Source organism: Humulus lupulus, chromosome 5 (genome assembly GCF_963169125.1).
Source record: "Humulus lupulus chromosome 5, drHumLupu1.1, whole genome shotgun sequence".
Taxonomy (NCBI): domain Eukaryota; kingdom Viridiplantae; phylum Streptophyta; class Magnoliopsida; order Rosales; family Cannabaceae; genus Humulus; species Humulus lupulus.
In genome coordinates, this window is record NC_084797.1 from 151,006,951 (window position 1) to 151,031,827 (window position 24,877).

Genomic DNA, 24,877 nt, shown 5'->3' on the forward strand with positions numbered 1-24,877 from the left:
TCCATGTGCCTAACGTCGTTCCCAGCCCCTTGCCGTTCCATCCTTGCCGACCTCAGCCTGCACCGTTCTCGGCTCTTGCTGAACATTTACACATATGCAACCATATCATAATAAAGCAAATACTAAACTTGAACAAATTCAATCAAAGGGCTATGCCCTGCAACACATTCACATAGGGCTCAGCCCTGCACACAAGCTCTATGGGAACAATGGTTTTCTTACCTGTATCCTGAGCTTCCCAAGCACCGCGATCACGAGCACATTCCTCTATCCCGAGCCTAGAAGAAAACCTAGTCACAACGCATAATAAAGGATTCCATTAATATTCGAGTAACAGTTTCCATATATAATTCTAGCTTCCAGGACATCGAATTCCACCAAACATGGTGGTGGAATCGATCCCGAGTACCCTAGGTTAGGTTCCCGCGCTTAAAACCTCCATTTAGCCAAAATTTCCCTTTTGAGTCGCGGCCCTAAGAACTGGCGCCGCGGCCTGCCCCCAAAATAGAGGCTAAAACCTCTCTGACGCCCATTTGAGCCACGACCCTACCCTATGGCGCTGCGGCGCTCCCCAGAGGCAGAGCCTCTCTGGCTCCTCAGCTTCGTAGGGCCGCAACACTCAAGAACAGAGCCGTGGCCCAACCCTTCGTGCCCAGAAAAAAAACCATTTTCACCTAAAAAATCAATCCAATTATCCCCAAAATCAAGCCAACAATCCTAACTAATCATCACAAAGGTTATACCATAGATTCAACAGCAAAACCCAACAAAAAACTCAAGTCAAAACCTTATAAAAAAATAAAGTTGAATCCTCATCCCTCCAACATGCAAAACTCTAATATTCAGCCTTAAAACCAGCTGCAAATCAACACAATTCCACATATTAGGAGCTTACCTTGATGAGTTATGTTTCTGCGTAGATTCTCTAAGTTCCAAGAGTGTAAGAAAACCAGAGAAGGGAGAGGGAGTGAGTCGGTTAGAATAAGTCTGGGGGTTTCCTATTTGTTTGTTTTATTTAACTTAAGCTTATATGGTTACCTCAAGGCTCGGGGAACCAAAACGTCCTCGAGGGAAAAATGGTAAATTTCCCCAATATTCCCTCCTAGACATTCTAACCTCAAATATATCTCCAAATATTTATTTCTATAACCCAATAACCCCATAAAATATCCCATACTCGAAATACCCCTCGACCCGCTCCGGGTCGAATTCTCAACCCCGTTGTGACTTTCCGGCTAACTGCTCCCTAGGACTGTCTCAAATCGTGCTACACAGATATATCACATACATATCATATTTATCACATTTATACCCTCAACGGGCTAAAATCACAAACAAACCCCTAATATCCAAACGGGACCGACATTCATATTTAATTCAACTAAACATGCATCTCTATCACATATTCACATAAATTCATATATTAAAGCAATAATTCACTTATTGCCCTCCAGGCACACTAATCAAGGCCCTAAGCCTTATTAGAAAATTTGGGTTGTTACAAAGCCTGCCCAAAGGATTTCTATCCGTTGCCCAAGATTGATCAAATGGTCGACGGAACCTCCGGGTACGAGCTCTTGTCCTTTATGGATGCGTACTCAGGGTACAACAAGATTTCAATGCACGTTGCTTACCAAAGGCACACTAGTTTTTGAAAAGACAAAGGTGTCTGCTGCTATAAAAGTGATGCACCTTGGCCTCAAGAATGCTAGTGCCACGTGTCAAAGACTAGAGAAATGGATGTTCAAAAACCAGCTTAGTAGGAACATGGAAGTACATGTGGATGACATGTTGGTGAAGTCTAGGACGGCCTCCGACCATGTGAAAGATCTAGTGGAAGTATTCTCTGTCCTTCGCCGATTTGGGATGAAGTTTAATCCCTAGAAGCGCACCTTTTGAGTTGCCTCTGGGAAGTTCCTGGGCTTCATAGTCAGTGCATGGGGAATAGAGGCAAAACCCGAGAAGATTAGTGCCCATCTTGAGCCTTTGTCTTGAAAATGACTGACAAGTGCATCCTATTCTTCAACACCCTCAGGGGAGGCCAAAGGTTCGAGTGGACAAAATAATGTGAGCAGAAATTCTGATAACACCATTTTAGTGTTGTGTTAGGATGTGTTTTTGTGGTGATCTTGAGTCTTTATGTTTGTTTTGTGCAAGATTACGCTTGTTTTTATCTTTGTTGTAGGTCGGTGCATTGAATCATGAGATAAATGTGAAAATAAGACGAAATGGTGAAAAAATGGAGTTTTTGGTGGTTGTTTGAGTCAAATTGGCATCAAGGAGGAGTTAGGAGAAGTTTTGATGAAGTTTGGATGAAGGTCGGACTTGAAATGATCAAGTTTTGAAAAAAAGAATTAGAGTCGTGGCATGGGCTTGAGGGCTGCGACTTTAGCAAAGTCAGAGACCACCCAAATATGGCAAGAATTAATGCCGCGACATGCTCTTAAGGGCTGCGGCATGATGAGTGGCAGAGAGCGAAGGAATTCTAGGTTTTCACACGGGCCGCTACATGGTCTCCTAAGGGTCGCGACGTTTGAAGCAGAGGCACGGACCTCTTGGAAATTTTGAAGACATGGACTGCGGCATGATAATGTCAATGCCACAGTGCGCCTCCCTGAAGAGAAAAAAATGTTATTTAAGTTTAAAACATTAGAGATTAGGTGATTATTTTAAAAAGAAGGATTAGGGTTTCTAATTACGAATTTTAAGAGCATTCTTGACGGTTAAGCTTATTTTCTGCATTTTTCTTCTTTAATTTCTTTTCGAGTTTTAGATATCAAAGATGATAACATTTATTTTTATGGTATTAGCTTTGTTTGCCATGAACTACATATTTTTCTCTAGGGTTTAATGTAGTCACTTTGGATCTTGTTGATTTTCTATTAAGTGCAATTTTATTCTTCTTCTTCTTCTTCTTCTTCTTCTATTCTTAATCTTTACTGGTTTGTGTTTAATGATTACAATTTATTGGCCATTTATTGTATGATTTATGATTTTAATTCGAGATATGAGAGGGGAGAGTTAAATATTCTAGAGCCATTAAGACATAGATTGCATATAGGATGATGGTATCTATACGATTTATGTAGTTTTTAGGGTTATGATGTTTAATGGCTACTTGTGTTAAAATCTGTCACAGATATGTAGAAGATTTGCATATAGGTTGATGTATTTTTATCTTGACAAAATAATTAAGCTTTCTTTTGATAACCAACTATTAAGATAGAATTAGAAGATTGAGTTGTGCTGAAACAATTAAATTGACAAGTGAATTAGTTGATGAAATTAATACCTAGGTCTCTATTCTTGAATTACTCATTATTATTGTTTTGTTTATTTTAGTTTTTATAACTAGTTTATTGATTAATCTAATTTTCAATAGTCAAATAGAAATCAAGAGTAAATTATTGGTACTTAAATAGTAGTCTCTGTGGGACGATCCCGTTCTTACGGAAAATTATTACTTGTCACGACCACATATACTTTCGTGTGTTATTTTACCAATCAAGTTTTTGGCATCGTTGCTGGGGACTATTTGATAAATATCAAATAATTGATTCTTGTTCTAATTTGGGTTCTCTTTGACATTTTAGTTATTATATTTCCTTGCTTGCCTTGTGATTTTAGGGTTAATTTGTGTATGTGATGTCAAGGATTGGTTTTACTAGTGCCTGTTGATCCTGAGATTAAGAAGATGTGTAAGAGGAATAGAAAATAGAAGAGGTTAGAGAGAATGGCTGAGAATGTGAATAATGGTGTCAACAACAATGCAAATATGTGTAACGCAATAGCTGACGCTGATCCGCCATTGAGAAATTATGTACTCCCTACTGTTACGGGGATACATTCAAGTATTCGTCCTCCTACTGTTGAGGTGAATAATTTTGAGATAAAACCCTCTATTATTTAGATGGTACAGAATTGTGTACAATTCGGGGGATTACCACATGAGGATCCAAATCTCCACATCACACATTTTTAGAGCTGTGTGCAACATTCAAAATGAACTGGGTGAGTAACGATGCTGACAGATTAAGATTATTCCCGTTTTTGTTAAGAGACAGAGCTAAGAGTTGGTTGAATTTGTTACAAACCAACTCTATAGCCACTTGGGAAGATTTGGCTCAGAAATTTCTTGGTAAATATTTTCCCTCTGCTAAGTCAGCCCGATATAGAGGAGAAATTAATAATTTCCATCATCTGGATGGGGAGTCCTTATATGATGCATGGGAACATTTTAAAGAGTTTGCAAAGGAAGTGCCCACATCATGGAATAGAGAAGTGGTTGTTGGTGCACACATTTTATAATGGTTTGTGGGGGGGGGGGGGGGGGGATACAAGGATCATTATTGATGCAGCATCGGGAGGAGCATTTATGATAAAAAGCGCTAATGAAGCTTATGAATTACTAGAAGAGATTGCCACGAACAACTATAATTGGCCCACTGAGCGTGAGACTAAGAAGGTAGCAGGAGTCTTAGAGGTCGATCCTATTGCTTTATTGACCGCTCAAGTGGCTCTAACCAAGCAATTGCAGCAGAATAACCTCGCCACCCAAGCAATGCAAGCACAAAATGTAATGAGTTGTGAGATTTGTGGGGGTCCGCATTCTTATGAGCAATGCCCGAGCACGTCTAGTTGCCTAACAAACGTGAATAGTTTGCCTTTGGAGCAGGCACAGGCTATTGGTAACTTCCCAAGACCTTCCCAAAACCCTTACTCAAACACATATACTCCTGCGTGGAGGAATCATCCCAACCTGTCTTGGAAAAATAACCAAGGAATACAACCACAATATACATAGTATCCAACTCAACACCCACATCACCAACCGACCTATGGAGTACACCCTAGGCCTTATTATGATCCAAACCCACACCCATCTCATCCTCCACCACATCCTCCACTGAACCCACCAACAACTCAACCTGATCAATTAATTCAATTCATGACAGAGACAAGGTCTTTAATTAGGAATTTGGAGACAAAAATAGGTCAATTGGCTAAACTACTTTCTAGTAGACCACAAGGGAATTTGCCTAGTTCCATAGAAGTGAATCCCAAAGAACAGTGTCAAGTGGTCACTTTAAGGAGTGGGACTAGTTATAAGGGGCCTTCAGTTTCAGTTCCAAAGGAAGAGGTGAAGATTCAGGATAAACATGCAACTACACCAGAGCAGAAGAGGGTCACTGATGATCTTCAGAAAAAGGGTAATCCAAAAGTGGAGATTGTGGAACCTACTCCTAAATTACCGTATCCTCAGATGTTTAGGAAAGTGAATCTCGATAAGCAATTCTCCAAGTTTCTTGAGGTGTTTAAGAAACTTCACATCAATATACCATTCGCTGAGGCTTTGGAGTAAATGCCCAGCTATGTGAAGTTTATGAAGGATATATTATCCAAGAAAAGGCGAATGGAGGATTTTGAGACAGTGGCTTTGACGGAGGAGTGCATCGCCATCTTACAGAGGAAGCTCCCTCAGAAATTAAGGAATCTAGGCAATTTTACTATCCCGTAGGAAATTTTCAGTGTGAGCGAGCTCTTTGTGATTAGGGTGCCAGTATTAATTTAATGCCATCGTCAGTTTATCAGAGATTGGGGTTAGGAGAAGCGCGCCCTACTACAGTGACACAACAATTAGCAGACAAGTCAATTAAGCATCCTCGTGGGATTTTAGAGGACGCCCTAGTAAAGGTAGATAAATTCATTTTCCCAGCGGATTTTATTGTATTAGATATGGAGGAAGATGAGAATGTGCCTATTATATTGGGAAGACCATTTTCAGCCACGGGGCAAGCGTTAATTGTTGTTCAGAAGGGTGAGTTAAGGCTTAGAGTACAAGGTCATGAGGTAGTTTTTAATGTCTTTAAAGCCTTGAAATACCCGTCAGTCAGTGACAATTGTTTCAGTGTCAGTGTATTGGAGGAGCAAGGTGAAGGGGTCAAGTCTATTGAGGACCCACTTGAGTTGAGTTTGGTTGTAAGTCAAGAGGAGTGTGATGGTACTGAAGCCATCGAATATGTTAAGTGATTGAACTCGGCGGGGCAAGTTTATAAAAAGAAATATGAGGAATTAGGGCAGGTGCCTGAGAGACCGCTCCCTTTTATTGAGAAACCACCAGTCCTTGAGTTAAAAAAATTGCCTGATCATCTTTGGTATGCATATTTGGGTGAGAATAATACACCACCGGTTATTATTTTTGCTTCATTGTCTACTATGGAAGAAGAGAAGCTACTTAGGGTGTTGAGGGCTCACAAACTAGCAATTGGATGGACTTTGGGAGATATTAAGGGTATCAATCCTTCAACAGTGATGCACCGTATATTAATGGAGGAGGATAGTAAGCCTAGTAGTGAAGCTCAGAGGAGGCTTAATCCTTCAATGAAAGAGGTGGTAAGGAAGGAAATCCATAAATGGTTGGATGCATCAGTGATTTACCCAATATCTAACAGTGCATGGGTTAGTCCTGTTCAGGTAGTCCTGAAGAAAGGTGGCATGATGGTGGTTAAGAACGATAATAATGAACTGATTCCAACTCGTACGGTAACAGAGTGGAGAATTTGTGTTGACTATTGTAAAATGAATAAGGCAACCAAGAAGGACCATTTCCCCTTGCCTTTTATAGATCAGATGTTGGATAGATTGGCATGCCATCCTTATTAATGTTTCTTGGATGGGTATTCGGGGTACCATCAAATTCCCATTGCACCAGAGGACCAAGAACATACCACCTTCACATGCCCCTATGGAACATTTGCATTTAGGAGAATGCCATTTGGGTTGTGTAACGCTCCAACAACGTTTCAAAGATGTATGATGTCTATCTTCTCATACATGGTGGAAAAAGTTATAGAATTCTTCATGGATGGCTTTTCTAATTTTGGTGCCTCTTTTGATGGATGTTTGGATAATTTGGAGATGGTTTTGAAAATATGTGAGGAGTCAAATTTAGTATTAAATTGGGAGAAATGTCACTTTAAGGCGACAGAAGGAATAGTCTTAGGCCACAAGATTTCACATCATGGTATTGACGTAGACATGGCCAAGATATCTATAATAGAAAACTTACCTCCACCGGTGTCTGTTAAGGGGGTTCGTAGTTTCTTGGGCCACACTGGATTTTATAGGAGGTTTATAAAGGACTTTTTGAAGCTTTCAAAGCCCTTATCCACTCTACTTATGAATGGTGTGGTGTTTGACTTTGATGCTAAATGTGTAAAGGAATTTAACACGCTGAGGAGAAATTGGTTTCTGCTCCTATTGTTGTGTCACCGGATTGGGATAAACCATTTGAGCTTATGTGTGATGCAAGTGACTATGCAGTGGGAGCGGTGTTAGGACGTGTAGATAAGGTATTCAAGACTATTTACTATGCTAGTAGAACTCTTAATGATGCATAAATTAATTATGCCACCACAGAGAAAGAGTCACTAGCTATAGTATTTGGTTTTGATAAATTCAGACCATATGTAATTGGCAATAAGGTCATAGTATACACAGACCATTCTGCAATAAAATACCTTATGACCAAGAAGGACTGTAAGACACGTTTGATTCAATGGGTTTTGTTGCTGCAAGAGTTCGATATGGAAATCCAGGAAAGAAAGGGGACTGAGAATTTGGTAGCTGATCACTTATCGAGGCTTGAGAATGAGAATGAGGCTAGTGAAGTTCAAATTGATAATGAATTTTTGGATGAGTAACTCTTTGCTGTAAGTAATGATGAGGGGGTGCCTTGGTTTGCAGATTATGTGAACTTTTTGGTTGGCAAGGATCCACCTCCGGAGATGTCGAGATAACAGTTAAAGAAATTCTATTAAGAGGTTAAGCACTATTATTGGGAAGAGCCCATTCTCTATTATCATTGTGCAGAACAAGTTATTAGAAGGTGTGTGCCTGAGGAGGAATTGCAATCTATACTAATTCATTGCCACACTTTACAGTGTGGTGGTCACAATGGTGCCACTAGGACAGCAACAAAGGTCTTGTAATCGAGATTTTATTGGCCTACACTGTTCAAGGATGCCAATCTTTTTGTTAAAAGCTGTGATCATTATCAAAGAACCGGGAATATCTCTAGGAGAGACCAAATGCCTATGACAGGGATCCTAGAGGTGGAATTATTTGATGTGTGGGGGATTGATTTTATGAGACCTTTCTCGTCATCCTTTAATAATAAATACATATTCTTGGCTGTGGATCGAAATGAGTGGAAGCTGCAGCTACTCCTACAAATGATGGGAAGGTAGTATTGAAAATCATGCACAAGCATATTTTTACCCGGTTAGGAACTCCCTAAGCAATCATAAGTGATGAAGGGAGTCATTTATGCAATCATAGTTTCACTGCATTATGTGCCTGATATGGAGTTCACCACCACACTGCATTGGCCTGTCATCCTCAAGTAAATGGCCTAGCGAACGTATCAAATCGGGAAATAAAGAGTATACTTGAAAAAACTGTGAATATGTCAAGGAAAGACTAGTCAAAGAGGCTAGATGACTCCTTATGAGGATATAGAATTGCTTTCAAAACACCCATAGGGATGTCACCATATCGCTTGGTATTTGGGAAGGCTCGTCATCTTCCTGTGGAGCTTGAACATAGGGCATATTTGGTTGTGAAAAAGCTAAATGTGGATTTGTATAAAGCTAGAGAGAAAAGGCTCATGGACCTGAATGAGTTAGATGAGTTTTGCAACGAGGCTTATGAGAATGCAAAAATCTATAAGGAGAAGACGAAGGCCTTCCATGACAAGCGTCTCTTGTGTAAAGACTTTCAACCGAGGGATAAAGTGCTTTTATACAATTCGAGCTTGAAATTATTTCCAGGCAAGTAATCAAGGTGGTCAGGACCTTTTACAGTGGTGGTAGCGCTTCCATATGGTGCAGTGCAAATACATAGCGAGAAGACTGGGAATTTTAAGGTGAATGGTGAATGGTTAAAGCACTACATTTAGGGCCAAGTCGAAATGGCCAAGTCTGTAATGATTCTAAGATCCATTTGAGAAGGGAAGGCACCGTCCGACTAAAAGACGTAAAAGACAACACTGTAGGAGGCATTCCTATGTTTTTAATTTTTAATTTTTTTCATTTATTTAATGCTTTAAGTTTAATTGGAACAATTTGAGTTTTATGTTTTAATTTTTAGTTGTATTTTTTCTTTTGTTTAAATTTCAATTAGGTTGTATTTAGGATTCGTGAAAATCGTGAAAAGAAAACTCTATATTGAAAGAAAAATTTGTGTGGAGGCCAAGTCTTGACTTACTTTGGATAAGTCGCGACTTCTGAGAATGTCAGGATCAAAGGAAAGGAAAGGGGGAATTAGTGTCGCGTCATGCTCAGTAGAGCCGTGGCATGAGGTGAAGTTAGAGACGGGTCCAATCTCAATGGATGGCACGGGCCGCCGCATGACGCTTAAGAGCTGTAGCTTCTGGAAACTTTATAGAGGCGGGCTGCGACATGTACAATGGAGAGCCGCAGCACCTGGGTTCAAAGTGAAGGCATAATTAGAGGTGGGCCGCGACATGGGTCTATGTAAGATGCGACATGCCCCCATTTCAGCCTATAAACCAACCCCAACCCTCATTTTTCCCACATAGTTCCAAATTCACTTTCTCTCTCTACACAATATTCTCTCCCCTCTCTCATTCTCCTTTCTCTCACCCATTTTCTAATCTTAATATCATCCTTCAGCTCTTCCAAAATCCAACACCCACATTACAAGATCTTCAATTCCAACATCCAATCCCAATTTTTGACAAACCCTAACCTTCATTCTATCAACCAAGCTCTAAAATTCATCGTATCATTTGAAGAATGAAGGAGGAAGTTTGGGGGAAAATATTCAAGGGTTCTAGACTTCTATGGGCAAGTAATTTGTATTTTCATTCAATTTCATTAGCATTTCTGTGTGTGTAATTTTGGGACCTAAAATTTTAAGGGGAGGTGTTGCCCAAATTTTCTTACAACCTTAAGATACAATTTTTGAGATACGACCACTAGAAAGAACCCATCTAGGGCAGACACCACTAAGAAAAATAGTCGTGCCTCCACATCCCGCCAACCACCACCACCGCCCGAGCCTATTCCACAACCACCTCCTCCGGTTGAATATGATTCTACACAGTTTATTAATAAGGATGCTTTTGAGCATTATCAAAAGTGTTGTTTAAGGGGACTCATTAAGGAGAGAGGCATGAAATATGAGGATTCTCCCTTTGAAAATGATATTTACGAGATTATAAGACAAGAAATACAAGTACGACACTGGAAGAGTTTTGTGGATAAGAAAATGACTAAGGTCAATTATCCTATGGTCTATGAATTTTATGCGAATTTTCTGGGATCTAGGAATAGAAAAGTATTCTGTAGAGGGATAGAGGTGGAATGTGATGTGGATACCATTGATGCCCTGTATGGCTTACCGATGATACCGAGGGAGGAAGGTGAATATCATCGGTTGGTCACTTCTGGGAATATTGATTGGCAGGATGTGAATGTAACTTTGGGCATTCCTGGATCACAATTTGTGATGCAAGATGGGCAACCCAAGACTTTTCGGCAGTACCAAATGAATAGAGTTGCCCGAGCGTGGATGTTATTTGTGAGTGCTCGACTTATGCCTAACACTCACTTATCTGATGTTGGGACTGATCATTGTTTATTGATTTATGCCATTATGAAGGGGTTGTTGGTGGATATTGGGAGGGTGATACGGTCAAGTATTCATGATTTATGCCGTCTTCACACTACTGCTGGCTTGGGACATGGGATTATGATCATAGACTTATGTGAGGTATGGGAAGTGCCGATGTATCCAAGTGATTATTATATGAAGGGTATGGGTCTGATTTATTGATCTACCATGCATAGTTTTTATCCACCTTCTATGGAACCTCCAGTACCATGCCCTCATGGACCCCCAGTTAAGGAGGAAGGTGCACATGAAAATGCCCAAGCTAATGTAAATGCCCCACAACACGAAGCGGAGACCGTTGGAGGAGAGCAACCACCTTATTTGACTTTGCAAACATCGAGTGATTTGAACGTAGTCCGCCTTAATTATATTATTAGACAAGGACAACACACTCATTAGTACTTGAGTGCTTTCCATGATTACACGAGGGGGTGGGTTGATCAGAGGTATCGAATGACCAACAATGAGGCGGACATGACCTTCTATCAATATCCGCCTCCATGGAGCCCGTTTGATGAACCACCACCTTTTTGACATGATTCATCACAGGTAAGCTTTCTTTCTTTACTTATTTTTAAACATTGGGGACCATGTTTAGCTTAAGTTTGGGGGAGGGAGCATATTTTCCGTCCGTTCATTTTGTTTGTGTTGTTTTGTTGTGTTTGTGTGTCTAGTTTGTGTTAGTTGTTTGATGTAGATTTTAGTTTTAGTGTGTATCTAGTACCAACATGAATGATGATTGACAACAAGTGCCAATGAGAACAAAGTGAATGTTATGAGTATAATCCAAAGAAAATGAAATCTGAAAAAATCAGTGTGCTTGATTGAACACTCCATTAGTTCATTTTATTTTAGGCAACATTTGCTGAATATCTTGTCATGATGTTTAAATTGATGTTTTTTTGATATTGATAATGCTTGCTAAAATTGGTTAGTGGATTGATGAATGGAAAGTGGAAATTATTTTCTACACTTCTAGAACTTGTTTACTTGTTATTTAAGGCGAAATAATATATCATGTATGCTTAGGAATATGATTTTGGCTATCACTTGGACCATTTGAGCTTTTCTTGCCGTCCTGAAATTAGTTGATCCTTTGCTTACCCCTTTTGAGCCTAACATTGTATCTTTATGTTCTAAGCCACTATTTTAATACTTGAAATTTGGTTATATATCCGTCCTTAATATACTATGAGCACATGATTGAATTTTTTTTATAGGGATTGATGTGTAATGGGGTATATTTGGGAATATAGTGGGATTAGAAAATAAAAAGTGCAAAAGATTAGAGAGAGTATATATCTTGAAAAAAAAAGTTCAATAAAAACTACACTCCCAATATGAATATATAAAAGAATCAAGTTTGGGGGAGTGTAGTTATCATCTGAAAAAAAAAATATTTTATCTCTCTCTAAATAAAATCAAGAAAGAGGATTATGGGATTATATTTATGGGAGTAAAGTCGGTGATTTTTGGACATGTGCTTAGAGTAAAGTGAGCTTAAAAAATTACTTTCTCATCTACCTTTACCTAAGCCATCATTACAAGCTTATACAAGTCCTATTGATTCTTATGCATATCATGATTTATATTAGTGGAGAATAACAAGTAAGTGAGCTTGTGGAATTAATTGGTTTGAATGCATTGATTGGAAAGAATTTGGCTAGCATAATTGATTTCAAATATGTTCATTTAGCAATCATGACTTGGTAATCCAAAATGTTAGTAGACTAAAGTGTATTGATGGGGTATTTTGATCGAAATTCTAGATTACATAAATTTTTGAGTAGTTTTTTGAGAATTATATGATTAACATTCATGATTTTGAGGCATAAGTGTTGTTGTTGGTATAATTCATGTTGAGGGTGTTGTCCGGTGTTGTCTTTGTTGTTAGAGTCTAGTTTTATTTTGAGTCCTTTATTCGAGGGCGTACAAAGAGTAAGTTTGGGGGAGTTTGATAACACCATTTTAGTGTTGTTTTATGATGTGTTTTTGTGGTGATCTTTAGTCTTTATGTTTGTTTTGTGCAAGATTATGCTTGTTTTTATCGTTGTTGTAGGTCAGTGCGTTGAATCATGAGATAAATGTGAAAAGAAGACAAAATGGTGAAAAAATGGAGTTTTTGGTGGTTGTTTGAGTCAAATTGGCATCAAGGAGGAGTTAGGAGAAGTTTTGATGAAGTTTGGATGAAGGTCGGACTTGAAATGGTCAAGTTTTGAAAAAAAATAGAATTAGAGTCGCGGCATGGGCTTGAGGGCCGTGACTTTAGCAAAGTCAGAGACCACCCAAATATAGTAGGAATTAATGTCACGACATGCTCTTAAGGGTTGCGGCATGATGAGTGGTAGAGAGCGAAGGAATTCTAGGTTTTCACATGGGCCGCGACATGGTCTCCTAAGGGCCGCGATGCTTGAAGCAGAGGCACGAACCTCTTGGAAATTTTGAAGACACGGGCCGCGGCATGAAAATGTCAATGCCGCGGTGCGCTTCCCTGAAGAGAAAAAAATGTTATTAAAGTTTAAAACATTAGAGATTAGGTGATTATTTTAAAAAGAAGGATTAGGGTTTCTAATTACGAAATTTCAGAGCATTCTTGACGGCTAAGCTTATTTTTTGCATTTTTCTTCTTTAATTTATTTTCGAGTTTTAGATATTAAAGATGATAACATTATTTTTATGGTATTAGCTTTGTTTGCCATAAACTAAATATTTTTCTCTAGGGTTTAATGTAGTCACTTTGGATCTTGTTGATTTTCTATTAAGTGCAATTTTATTCTTCTTCTTCTTCTATTCTTAATCTTTACTGGTTTGTGTTTAATGCTTACATTTTATTGGCCATTTATTGTATGATTTATTATTTTAATTCGAGATCCAAGAGGGGAGAGTTAAATATTCTATAGCCATTGAGACATAGATTGCATATAGGACGATATTATCTATATGATTTGTGTAGTTTTAGGGTTTTGATGTTTAATGCATGCTATGTGTTAAAATATGTCATAAATATGTAGAAGATTTGCATATAGGTTGATGACTTTTTATCTTGATAAAGAATTAAGATTGCTTTTGATAACCCATTATTAAGATAGAATTAGAAGATTGAATTGTGCTGAAATAGTTAAATTGACAAGTGAATTAGTTGATGAAACCCCTAGGTCTCTATTTTAAATTACTCATTATTATTGTTTTTTTTACTTTAGTTTTTTTATAAATAGTTTAATAATTAATCTGAATTTTAATAGTGAAATAGAAACAAGAGTAAATTAGTGGTACTTGAATAATAGTCTCTGTGGGAAGATCTAGTTCTTACGAAAAATTATTACTTGTCACGACCACGTATACTTGCGTGTGTTATTTTACCAATCACATTCTAGCAGCTAAAGGTGCACATGGATAATCCTTCAATTTTATCCAAGCCCGTAGAAGGAGAGCCCCTGCTCTTATACATGGGTGTCTCCAAGAAAGCCATTAGTGTTGCCCTAATCCACGAAGAAGGTCGGGTCCAACATCCTGTCTGCTACGTGAGTAAAAGACTCCTTGGAGCAGAGTCCATATATCCACTCATGGAGAAGCTAACATTCTACCTGATGGTAGCTTCTCGAAAGCTTGGACCCTACTTCCAGGCACATCCCATCAGGGTCCTCACCAATCAGCCCTTATGACAGGTCCTCCAGTCCTTTGGGAGACTCCTCAAGTGGGAGGTCGAACTGAGCCACTTCGACATCACTTACCACTCGAGGACTGCCATCAAAGGGCAAGCACTGGTGGATTTTATTGTCGAGTGCACTGGAGCGCAATAGTGACCCTCGGAAGCCCTAGTAGTCGGGCCCACGTGGAAGCTGTATGTGGATTGGTCCCCCAACGAGAACAGGGCTAGAGTAAGCCTTATCCTGGTGTCTACTGAAGGGCACAAGGCTCACAATACCTTGTCTTCAAAAGAATTACCACAGGATAAGAAAGCCACTCTACCAAGCACCTTAGTACGTGATCATGGACAGTAAGCTATATAGATGAGGATATTCGTTACCCCTTCTCCGATGTGTATCCAAGCATGAGGCTAGCCTCTTCCTCCAAGAAGTGCATGAGAGCTTTTGCGAGGACCACGCTGGGGGCAGAGCTTCACCAAGAAAATCCTAAGACAAGGATATTTTTGGCCTACAATGAATGGTGACGCAATGGACTACGTCAAGAAATGCGACAAGTGCAAACACTACACCAACATACCTCGAGCTCCTCTGAATGAGCTCACACAGATGACAAGTCCCTGAGCCTTCGCAATATGGGCATTAACCTCATTGGGTCGTTACCCATAGGAAAGGGAGGAGTGAAGTACGCTATTGTGGTAGTTGACTACTTCATGAAGTGGGTCGAAGCCGAACCTCTTGCTATGATGACTTCCAAGAAGGTGTTGGACTTTGTCATCAAAAACATCATTTGCTGCTACGGGCTTCCGATGAAGATAGTCTCCGACAACGACCTCTAATTTGACAGTGTAACGTTCACAGATTTTTTTCAAAGGCACGGAGTTATGAAGAGTTTCTCCTCCATGGACCATTTGGGGGCAAACAAGCAAATGGAAGCGGTCAATAAGACACTCAAGGTCACTTTGAAGAAGTGGCTTAAGCAGGCGAAAGACGCCTGATCCGAGGAGTTGCCTAAGGCATTGTGGAGTTACCACACCATTGCTAGGACCTCCACTGGCCATTCACCGTTCTCAATGGCCTACGGGTATGAAGCCATGCTTTCAGTTGAGGCAGCAATCTCCACGCACCGACGAGATACCTATGATCCGAACAGAAACAACAGTTTACTTCGAGAGTCACTGGACCTTGTGGAGGAGCTCCGAGAAGCTTCACAACTATGAGTAGCATCCTACCAACAAAAGATGGCTTGATATTTCAATTCAAAAGTGAATGATAGGAAATTTGGGGTCGGAGACCTGGTGTTGCGAAGAGTTTTCTTAACTACCTGAGACCCCAATGTAGTAGTGTTGGGCCCTGACTAGGTAGGCCAATACCAAGTCGAGGGCATCGTGTATCTAGGGACATACAAACTGGCCCGACTGAATGGGGAGTTAGTGCCCCACACTTGGAATGCCGAACATATTCGCCAATATTATCAGTAGTATGAGCAATGTATTTTCTTTATTTTTGTAGTCATTCTGTAGCTTCCGAGCACAATTAATGGAAACCATGTATACAAAACACGGTAGATAAAATTTAGAATGTCTGCTTATATTTATTTTAGTTTGTTAAATTTTAATTGAATACTCATGAAGCACTCGCTGGCTGGCCCGGACAAGTGAACGGAGACAAGTCTTCTATCACTTTACCAGCTCACGGAGCATGACCTAGAAAACTAAGCTCGTCATGAGCAGAGTAAGCCTAATGTCACGACTTGTGGGAGTGGAACAACATAGCGATGGAAAATCCTATGATTTAGGGGTGAACTTAAGTTATCTTCCGAGGACTACGTGTGCGAGGAGCAATAACCAGTTCTCAGCTCCCGAAGAGTTACTAGTACTGCGAGTCATCTGTACTCGGGCGCAAACCACACATGAACTTGAGTTGTTTCTCGAGGAACAATAACCTGTTCTCAAACCCCGAGTCACCCACACTCGAGTGCAAATGTTACCAAAAACTTGACCACCCGTACTTGCGGAGTAGGCCTAGTGTCACGACTTGCAAGCATAGAACGACCTAGGAAAACTAGTAAAACCTAGCGTTGGAAAAACCTAAAAAACCCATTTAGCGGGTGAACATGAGTTATCTCCCAAGGACTGTGGGCCTGAGGAGCAGTAACTAGTTCTTAAGCCCTGAGGCTGCTGTACTCGAGCACAAACCTTAAGTTGCCAAAAACATGATCACAAGGCTTGGCCTAAAGGGGAGCAGATCTTGGTCCATGTCTTGAGGACTTAGAGCCCGAGGACTAGCAATGAGTTTCTGATTCCCAATACCCGAATAACTCATACTAGGGGCAAAGATATAATCGTGGCTAACAAAAATGACCTACTGAAACCTCCCGAGGACTACGCGCCTATGGAGTAACACTTCGTTTTCAAACCCTAGGTAAATTTAACCTCTCAAGACCCGAGTAGTTGGGACTTGAGGATGTAAGGACACGTCGAGTGCCCCCTCTTGACATCACACTAAAGTTACTTCTGAGGACTGCAAGCCCGTGAAGTAACACTAAGTGCTTAAAAGCGTCAAAATACTAGGTGAGTCGATAAGACTCGCATCGTCATGACTCTTTTGACTAGGGAAATTAAGACCTAGCTCTCAAAGACTAAGGCCCATGCATGGTGGAAAAGATAAGATTTAAAATTCTCGTGACATCAGATTACGTTGAGTTAAAATTAAAACCTTACTGAATTTAAGACCAAATTGCGCAATGACTAAATGATAAAAATATATTGAGTGATAATGCAATGAAGGCAGAAGAATAGTGCAAGCAAGAACCATCCAATAAAGTAAAAAGAATTTACAACTGCGCTCAAGGGTTCGAATAGTAACTTGTTTGTACCCTAAATAGAGAAATGACATACATGCCTATTTAAAAAGAAAGAAACAAAACAAAATTACAAGGGCCTACTCGCCTAGGGGGACCTCTACGACGATGTTTATTACAGGATCAACCTTGGGGGCACGATGCGCCTGAGCTGCTGCCTGAGCCTGGGAAGCTGCTGCCTTGTCTGCCAAAAATCATTCTTCGAACAACATCCTGATGTTGGGGTCATCTGTGAAGGCCAAGTCCATCTGCCTATTGCTCTGCCAAGCCACATAGATGGTGTCCTCTGCCAGCACATCAAGCTCCTTCTCCAGCTCTTGGAATTTAAGTTTCAGGCCCTCGAACTCTGTGGCAGTAGTTTGAGCCATCAAAACTGCTAGCGCAGCTTCTGCCCAAGCTCAGGTGGAGTCTCCTCGGGCCTGGATGGCATCCTTGACATGATGCAACACCTCTCTTGCGTGCTTGGCCGCTTCCTCGCGGGCAAGGCAGGTCTCCTCCCGTGACACCTTAAGGTCCTCCATGGCCTTGTGGACAACCTCCTCAACAAAATTGGAGCAACCCATGACACCTTAAAATAGTGCAAGACTTGCTAATCAAGTCATTTGAATAAATATGTGATCCTAAAGTCATAATCAAGTTAGGATTAAAAGATTTTGGTCATAAACAGAAAATTTTCATTAAAATAAATGTTTAGCACATGGGATCCCAAAAACAGGGTTTAAAAGACAAATTTACAAACTTCCAAAAGTTGTAGGCAATTAAAGGCCACTCTAGTGGAAAAATACACATTTTAGGTTTTCTGTCCCTCTACAAACCCTCGGCCGTGGCGGACAAGCAGCTGACAATGTGCACCTTGCCCCCAGAGATCTCTAACTCATGGTTGGTCCATCTTACCCTTGCCTTTACCTGCACCGTGTAGCACTCGTGAGACAAGGACCAGCAAGAAAACCATAACAACATAGCAGATACATAATCAGTGATGCCAATAAATGAATCACAAGTCAATCATCCAGATATTCAACTAGCCATAACCATCAGATTAATAATAGAAAACATATTTATATTCAATAATTTATCACAATCATCATATAATATTCAGGGTCGACGCCCTTAGGCCACACCCTCTGTTTTACCCACTGACTCTGGCTTTCTTCGGCCGAGTCCAGTGTTTATCTAGCTGACCCCATCTCTTAGTGGCTGAGTCACGTCCTGTGCGCAAATTATCACCCCCGACTCTCGTAGGCCGTTTATTTCATGCTCACATGGAATATCACAATCATACAACATTTGTATTCAAATACAGGGAATCTCAGTCCCAACACAGCCATACAAGGGTGCAGTTTTCTTACCTTCAATTCCAAGCAGAGATAATGGAATGGTTCCGAGCACAATACTTAGTCCAGAGCCTTGGCGATAGACCTAGTCATAGTGTCCAATGGGTTATTGTTAACTTCCAATCCAAATAAAAACTTAGGAGACAAAAACTAGCCTTCGAGACCTCAATTTATACTAAACCTGGTAGTAGAAATTGTCCCGAGCGCCTAGGTTCAAACCCCTGAGCCTTACCGACTATAGAAACCATTCTAAGGCTAACAATCCTAGGCGGGTCGTGACTTGCCCCAAGTCAGAGAGCAAGGACCCAAGCCAAAAGGGAGGTGGGCTGCGACTTGGTCTAGTGGGTCGCGGCGTGCCCCCAAGTCAGAGAGCATCCCAGGTCAAAACGGGCACACGCGCCGCGGCGCCCCAGGGCTGGGTTGTGGTGCGCCCCCTTCGAGCCCAGAAAATCTGAGTTTTTCACATGCTTCTCCCAGCCAATAACCTGAAGACCTTAACCTAGAATTTTACCTAAACAAACCTCCCCAATTCAACATCAAGCTAGCTATGGATTAAAGACCTTAATTCACCTGTTTAAACATAAAACTACCACAATACAGACTAAACTTTTATCCCAAATCAGTGACAATTCATCATATAATTACTCAACTTAAATCCCATTCTAATAAACTAGATTCTTCAACAAAATCCAGGTTATGAACTTACCTCAATTATGGTTGAATTCCCACAAGTTCCAGCTTGAATCTCCCTAGCTTTCCCTTTTGTTTTTCTTCAATTTCCTTCAAAGAACACCAGCCCAAGCCTAAGCTTACTGCCCCTTTTTCTCCTTCCTTAGCTTCAAAGCAAATTGAGAGAGAGTGAGAGAGGGAGTAAACTGTGAAAGAGAGAGATGAAAGTGTTTGCGAGTTTTTCTTTAATTCTGGTTACTTCCACTTCCTAAGTTCTGAGTATATCCCTTAGTTCCTAGGCAAAAGACCATTATGCCCTTCTTAATTAACTAGCCCTCAAGTTATCCCTAGGGGTAAAATGGTCATTTCCCCCAGTTCCCGCTAATTTCTCAAATGTTCCTAATATTTACCAATTAATCCCGTCATCCAATTAATTACCAATTATTTATTCAATGTCCAATATTTTCCAAATTATTCTCTAAATTCCCAAATTTACCCATAGGCTCCCCCGAGCCGGGTATTGAACCTCGCTGTGACTATTTTGCCACTCCGCTCACTAGGACCGTCTCGAGCCATATGCTGCAAATATATCCACATAATAATGTTGTATCAACAATTTATCACATATAATCACATTTATGCCCTCAACGGGCCAAAATTACAAATATGCCCTTATAAGCTATAAAGGGCTCACATGCATATATTATTCACAAACACGCATGTCACTTAGTCATATAATCATATAATCATGCATGCCACACAATCATGCATTTAATCATTTAATCACACATATACCAATTATGCCCTTTCAGCGCGCTAATCAAGGCCCTTAAGCCTTATTAGCAATTTTGGGTCATTACAACTATCCCCTCCTACTGAGAATTTCGTCCTAGAAATTTACATGAATAATTCAGGATACTAGTCTCGCATCGCTGACTCAAGCTCCCAGGTCGCTTCCTCGACCCTGCTATTCCTCCATAACACTTTGACTAGAGGAATCGTCTTGTTCTGTAATACCTTGTCTTTCTTGTCTAAGACCTGGACCAGTCGCTCCTCATAAGACAAATTTGTCTGCAATTCCAAGTCCTCATACTTCAACACATGAGTTGTATCTGAGACGTACTTCCGAAGCATAGAAATTTGGAATACGTCATGAATACCTGACAATGACGGTGGCAGTGCTAATCTATAGGCAGCCAGCCCGATCCTTTCCAAGATCTCAAAAGGTCCAATAAATCTAGGGCTCAGCTTGCCCTTTTTCCCAAACCCTCTTACCCCTCATAGTGGTGAGACTCGTAGAAACATGTGGTCCCCCACCTGGAACTCCATGTTCCTACGCTTAGGATCAGTGTAGCTTTTCTGTCTACTCTGTGAAGCGAGCATTCAGGCTTGAATCTTCTCGATAGCTTCATTAGTCTTCTGAACCATGTCCAGTCCCAAATACTTCCTCTCACCTATCTCATCCCAATGGATGGGTGATGTACATCTCCTCCCATATAACATCTCACATGGAGCTTCTCAGTCGTTGATTGATAACTGTTGTTGTACAAAAAATCAATCAACGGGAGATACTTACTCCAAGACCCCTCACAGTCTATCATGCACACTCTGAGCATGTCCTCCAATACCTGAATCGTCCTCTTAGACTATCCATCAGTCTGAGGATGAAAGGCCATACTAAAATTCAACTGAGTCCCCATAGCCTTCTGCAATTCACCCCAAAACTTGGAGGTAAAGATAGGATCCTGTTCTAACACTATAGACTTGGGAACCCCATGGAGACATACAATCTTCCTCACATACAGCTTCGCATACTAATCCACAGTAGAAGTCGACTTCACTGGCAGAAAGTGAGCTGACTTGGTGTATCTGTCCACTATCACCCACACCGAGTCATGCAGCCCACTGTCCTGGGTAAACCTCCCACAAAATCCATCGTAATATCCTCCCATTTCCACTTGGGAATACCCAAAGCCTGATGCTCAACCTTCACCTGCTGACAAGTTAAATACTTGGCCATGTACTCCACTACATCCTTCTTCATCCCAAGCCACCAATACAACATCCGTAGATCCTGATACATCTTCATGGTACCTGGATGGAGTGAGTATGGTGTAGTATGGGATTCATCGAGTATCTCTTGTCTAATCCCCATATCAGTCGAGAAATGGATCCGACCCTTATATCGCAACAATCTAGTCTCTAAAATAGAATAGTCCTTAGCTACTCTAGCTAAGACCTTCCCTCTAACTTCATGTAACTGTGCATCCACTAATTGACCCTCTTGTATCCTCTCCAGAAGGGTTGACTGTAAAGTAATATTGGCCAACCGGCCCACAACCAATTCTATCCTTGCTTTGGACATCTCCTCATCCAATTCTCTCGATATCTATGCAGAGCTAAACAACTATCCCGGGCCCCTCTGGCTCAACGCACCTGCCACTACATTTGTTTTCCCTGGGTGGTAAAGGATGTCACAATCATAATCCTTCACCAACTCCAGCCAATGCCTTTGCCTCATGTTCAGATCCTTCTGGGTGAAGAAATACTTCAAACTCTTGTGATCGGTGTATATCTCACACTTCTCTGCATATAGATAATGTTGCCACACCTTTAGTGCGAATACCACCTTTGCCTATTCCAGATCATGGGTAGGGTACCATTGCTCATACTTCTTCAACTGTCATGATGGATAAGCGATAACCATCTCATTCTGCATCAACACACAACCCAATCCTAGTCTCGATGCGTCACAATATACAACAAACTTTCTTTCCTCCGAAGGAAGGCTCAAACGCAGGTGCAGTAATAAGTCGTCGCTTCAATTCCTGGAAACTACTCTCACACATGTCTGACCAGAAAAACTTCAGATTCTTCCGTGTCAATTTTGTCATCGGTGCAGCAATCTTCGAGAACCCTTCCACAAACCACCTGTAATAACCCGCTAAGTCGAGGAAGCTCCTAACCTTTGAGGCGTTCCTTGGCCTCAGACAATCTCTCACTGCCTCCACCTTAGATGGATCCACTTTAATCCCATCCTCACCAACAATATGTTCAAGGAATGTCAATTCTGGTAGCCAAAACTCACACTTCTTAAACTTGGTGTACAACCGATGCTCTCTCAACCTTTGCAAGACCTGTCGGAGATGTTGTTCATGCGCTACCTCTAAACTGGAGTACACTAGGAAGTCATCGATGAAGACAATCACAAACTAATCCAAAAAGTCCTTGAATACCCTGTTCATCAAGTCCATAAATGCTGCTAGGGCATTGGTCAATCCAAACGACATGACCAGGAACTCATAATGCCCATACCTTGTTCGGAAGACCGTCTTCGGTATATCCTCGTCCTTGATCCTCAGCTGGTGATAACCGGATCGAAGATAATTCTTTAAGAACACCGTCTTTCCCTGCAGCTAATCAAACAAGTCATCGATCCTTGGTAAGGGGTACTTGTTCTTGATGGTCAACTTATTCAACTCCTTGTAGTCTATACACATCCTTAGAGTCCTGTCCTTTTTCTTGTCAAATAAAACTGGAGCACCCCATGGTGAGTAGCTAGGCCTAATAAACCCCAAATTAAGAAGCTCTTGTAATTGTATCTTCAATTCCTTCAGTTTCGCTGGAGCCATCCTATATGGTGCTCTAGACACTGGCTCAGTCCCCGACTGTAGCTCAATAACGAACTGAATCTCCCTGTGCGGCGACAGTCCTGGTAAATCCTCAGAGAACACATCCAAGAACTCACGAACTAATTTGGTCTCTCCCGGCCCTGCTGGCAAAACTCTAGTAGTATCCAAAACATTAGCTAGGAAACCTATACAACCTCCCTATATTAGGTCTCTAGCTCTCAATGCTGATATCATGGGTATGCGTGGTCCCTGCACCGCACCCACGAAAACAAAGGGATCCTCTCCCTCAGGATCAAAGGTCACCATCTTCTTCCTGCAATAAATGATATCCCCATATCTGACCAACCAATCCATCCCAAGAATTATGTCAAAATCCTCCATACCTAACTCAATCAAGTCTACTGGTAGCTCCTTACCATCAACCATCACTGGCAGTGCTCTAATCCACCTCCTAGACACCACCAGTTCCCCTGTGGGCAGTATAGTCCTAAACCCCACAATATAATACTCACTAGGTCTACACAATCTATCAATTATCTTACTAGAAATAAATGAATGTGTAGCACCAGAGTCAATCAATACAGTAAAAGGAGAGCCAGCGTAAGAGAGCTGACCTGTCACCTCCGAGGGACTAGCCCCGGCCTATGCTTGCATCAAGGTGAACACTCGAGCTAGAGTCAAGCTGTCCACCTTCCCTGCTTCCTCTTTCTTCACTATTGAGCAGTACTTCTTGAGGTGTCCCACCACCCGACATACATAACAGGCCTTCGCCCAACATTTTCCCGGATGGCGTCTTTTGCACCTCGTGCACTCTGGGTAGCTTCTCCATGTCTCACTTCCTCCCTGAAGGCCACCCTGAGCATCCTGACCCCTCCTATTAGGACCAGCAATGGTCGAAGTGTCAGGGGTTTTCCTCTTTAGATCACTGGGGCCTCCGCCCCTACCAGACCCTTAATATGGAGGCATCGCCCTGCGAACCTCTCGTCTCGCAGCGTTCTCCCTCCAAATCTTATTCTTTGCCTCCTCAGCGGTAAGAGCCTTCTCAATAGCCTAGGCATAGGTCGTCTCCCCAGGTACTGTTGTAATTCTCACATCTCGGGATACCATAGCATTTAGCCCTTTAATAAATCTGTCCTGTCTAGCTCCATCAGTAGGCACTAGGTCAGGTGTGAACTCTGCAAGCCTGTCAAACTTCATAGCGTACTCTGTAACTGTCATATTTCCCTGCACTACCCCACGAACTCATTCACCTTCGTTGTCCTAACGGAAACATTATAGTACTTCTGGTTAAACAAGTCTTTGAATCCATCCCAAGTCAGAGTAAAAATATCCCTGGTCTGAGATGCCACTTCCCACCAAATGCGGGCATCCTCTCTCAGCATATAGGCGGCACATACCACCCTGTCATTACCTTCCACCCTCATGAAATCTAGGATAGAAGTTATCATACTCATCCACTATTCGACCTTCAGTGGATCTGGTCCCCCCTCAAAGGTTGGAGGATGCTACCTCTTGAACCACTCATACAAGGGCTCCCACATGTTCCCAATCTTAGGTGCCTGAACAAGTGGTGCCACAACAGGTGGAAAAATAGGTGTAGCACTCCTTGACGGAGCCTGCTGTCTCAGAAGATGGATCTGCTCTTCCTGACTCTGTAACCGAGCTTGTATGTCTGTAAGTATCTACTGCCAATTATCAAGGACTGGCAGAGTGTTCTGGTCCTGGTCATCATCTCTAGCCTCAGATCCTGTGCCGACTAGTTGTATAGATTACCTAGGTATCCAAGTTTATCTACAATCAATGACTCAGTGGTCAGACAACGATGACAGGGTAACAATCTTTCCATCATCCACCGTTGGAACTCAATCAATCACAAGCAATCAAGATGCAAATAATCATTCAAATATTCACTCACATGCAACATTAATGCTAATAAGCATGCCTTAATATGATCACACATCAGTCAAGAGCCAGGTCCTATCGGTATCTTATGCTCCCTATTAATCATGTAGTAAAGCATTTATATTTCATTCAAGA

At 41.3% G+C, this 24,877-nt stretch overlaps 1 non-coding gene across 1 annotated transcript; it reads right to left on the reverse strand.

Moving 5' to 3' along the window:
- Window positions 1-4,168: 4,168 nt before the first annotated feature.
- On the reverse strand, window positions 4,169-4,275 carry LOC133781087 (small nucleolar RNA R71). Its single transcript, XR_009869883.1, has one exon. It is a non-coding gene; the product is annotated as a small nucleolar RNA R71 (small nucleolar RNA).
- Window positions 4,276-24,877: the final 20,602 nt, after the last annotated feature.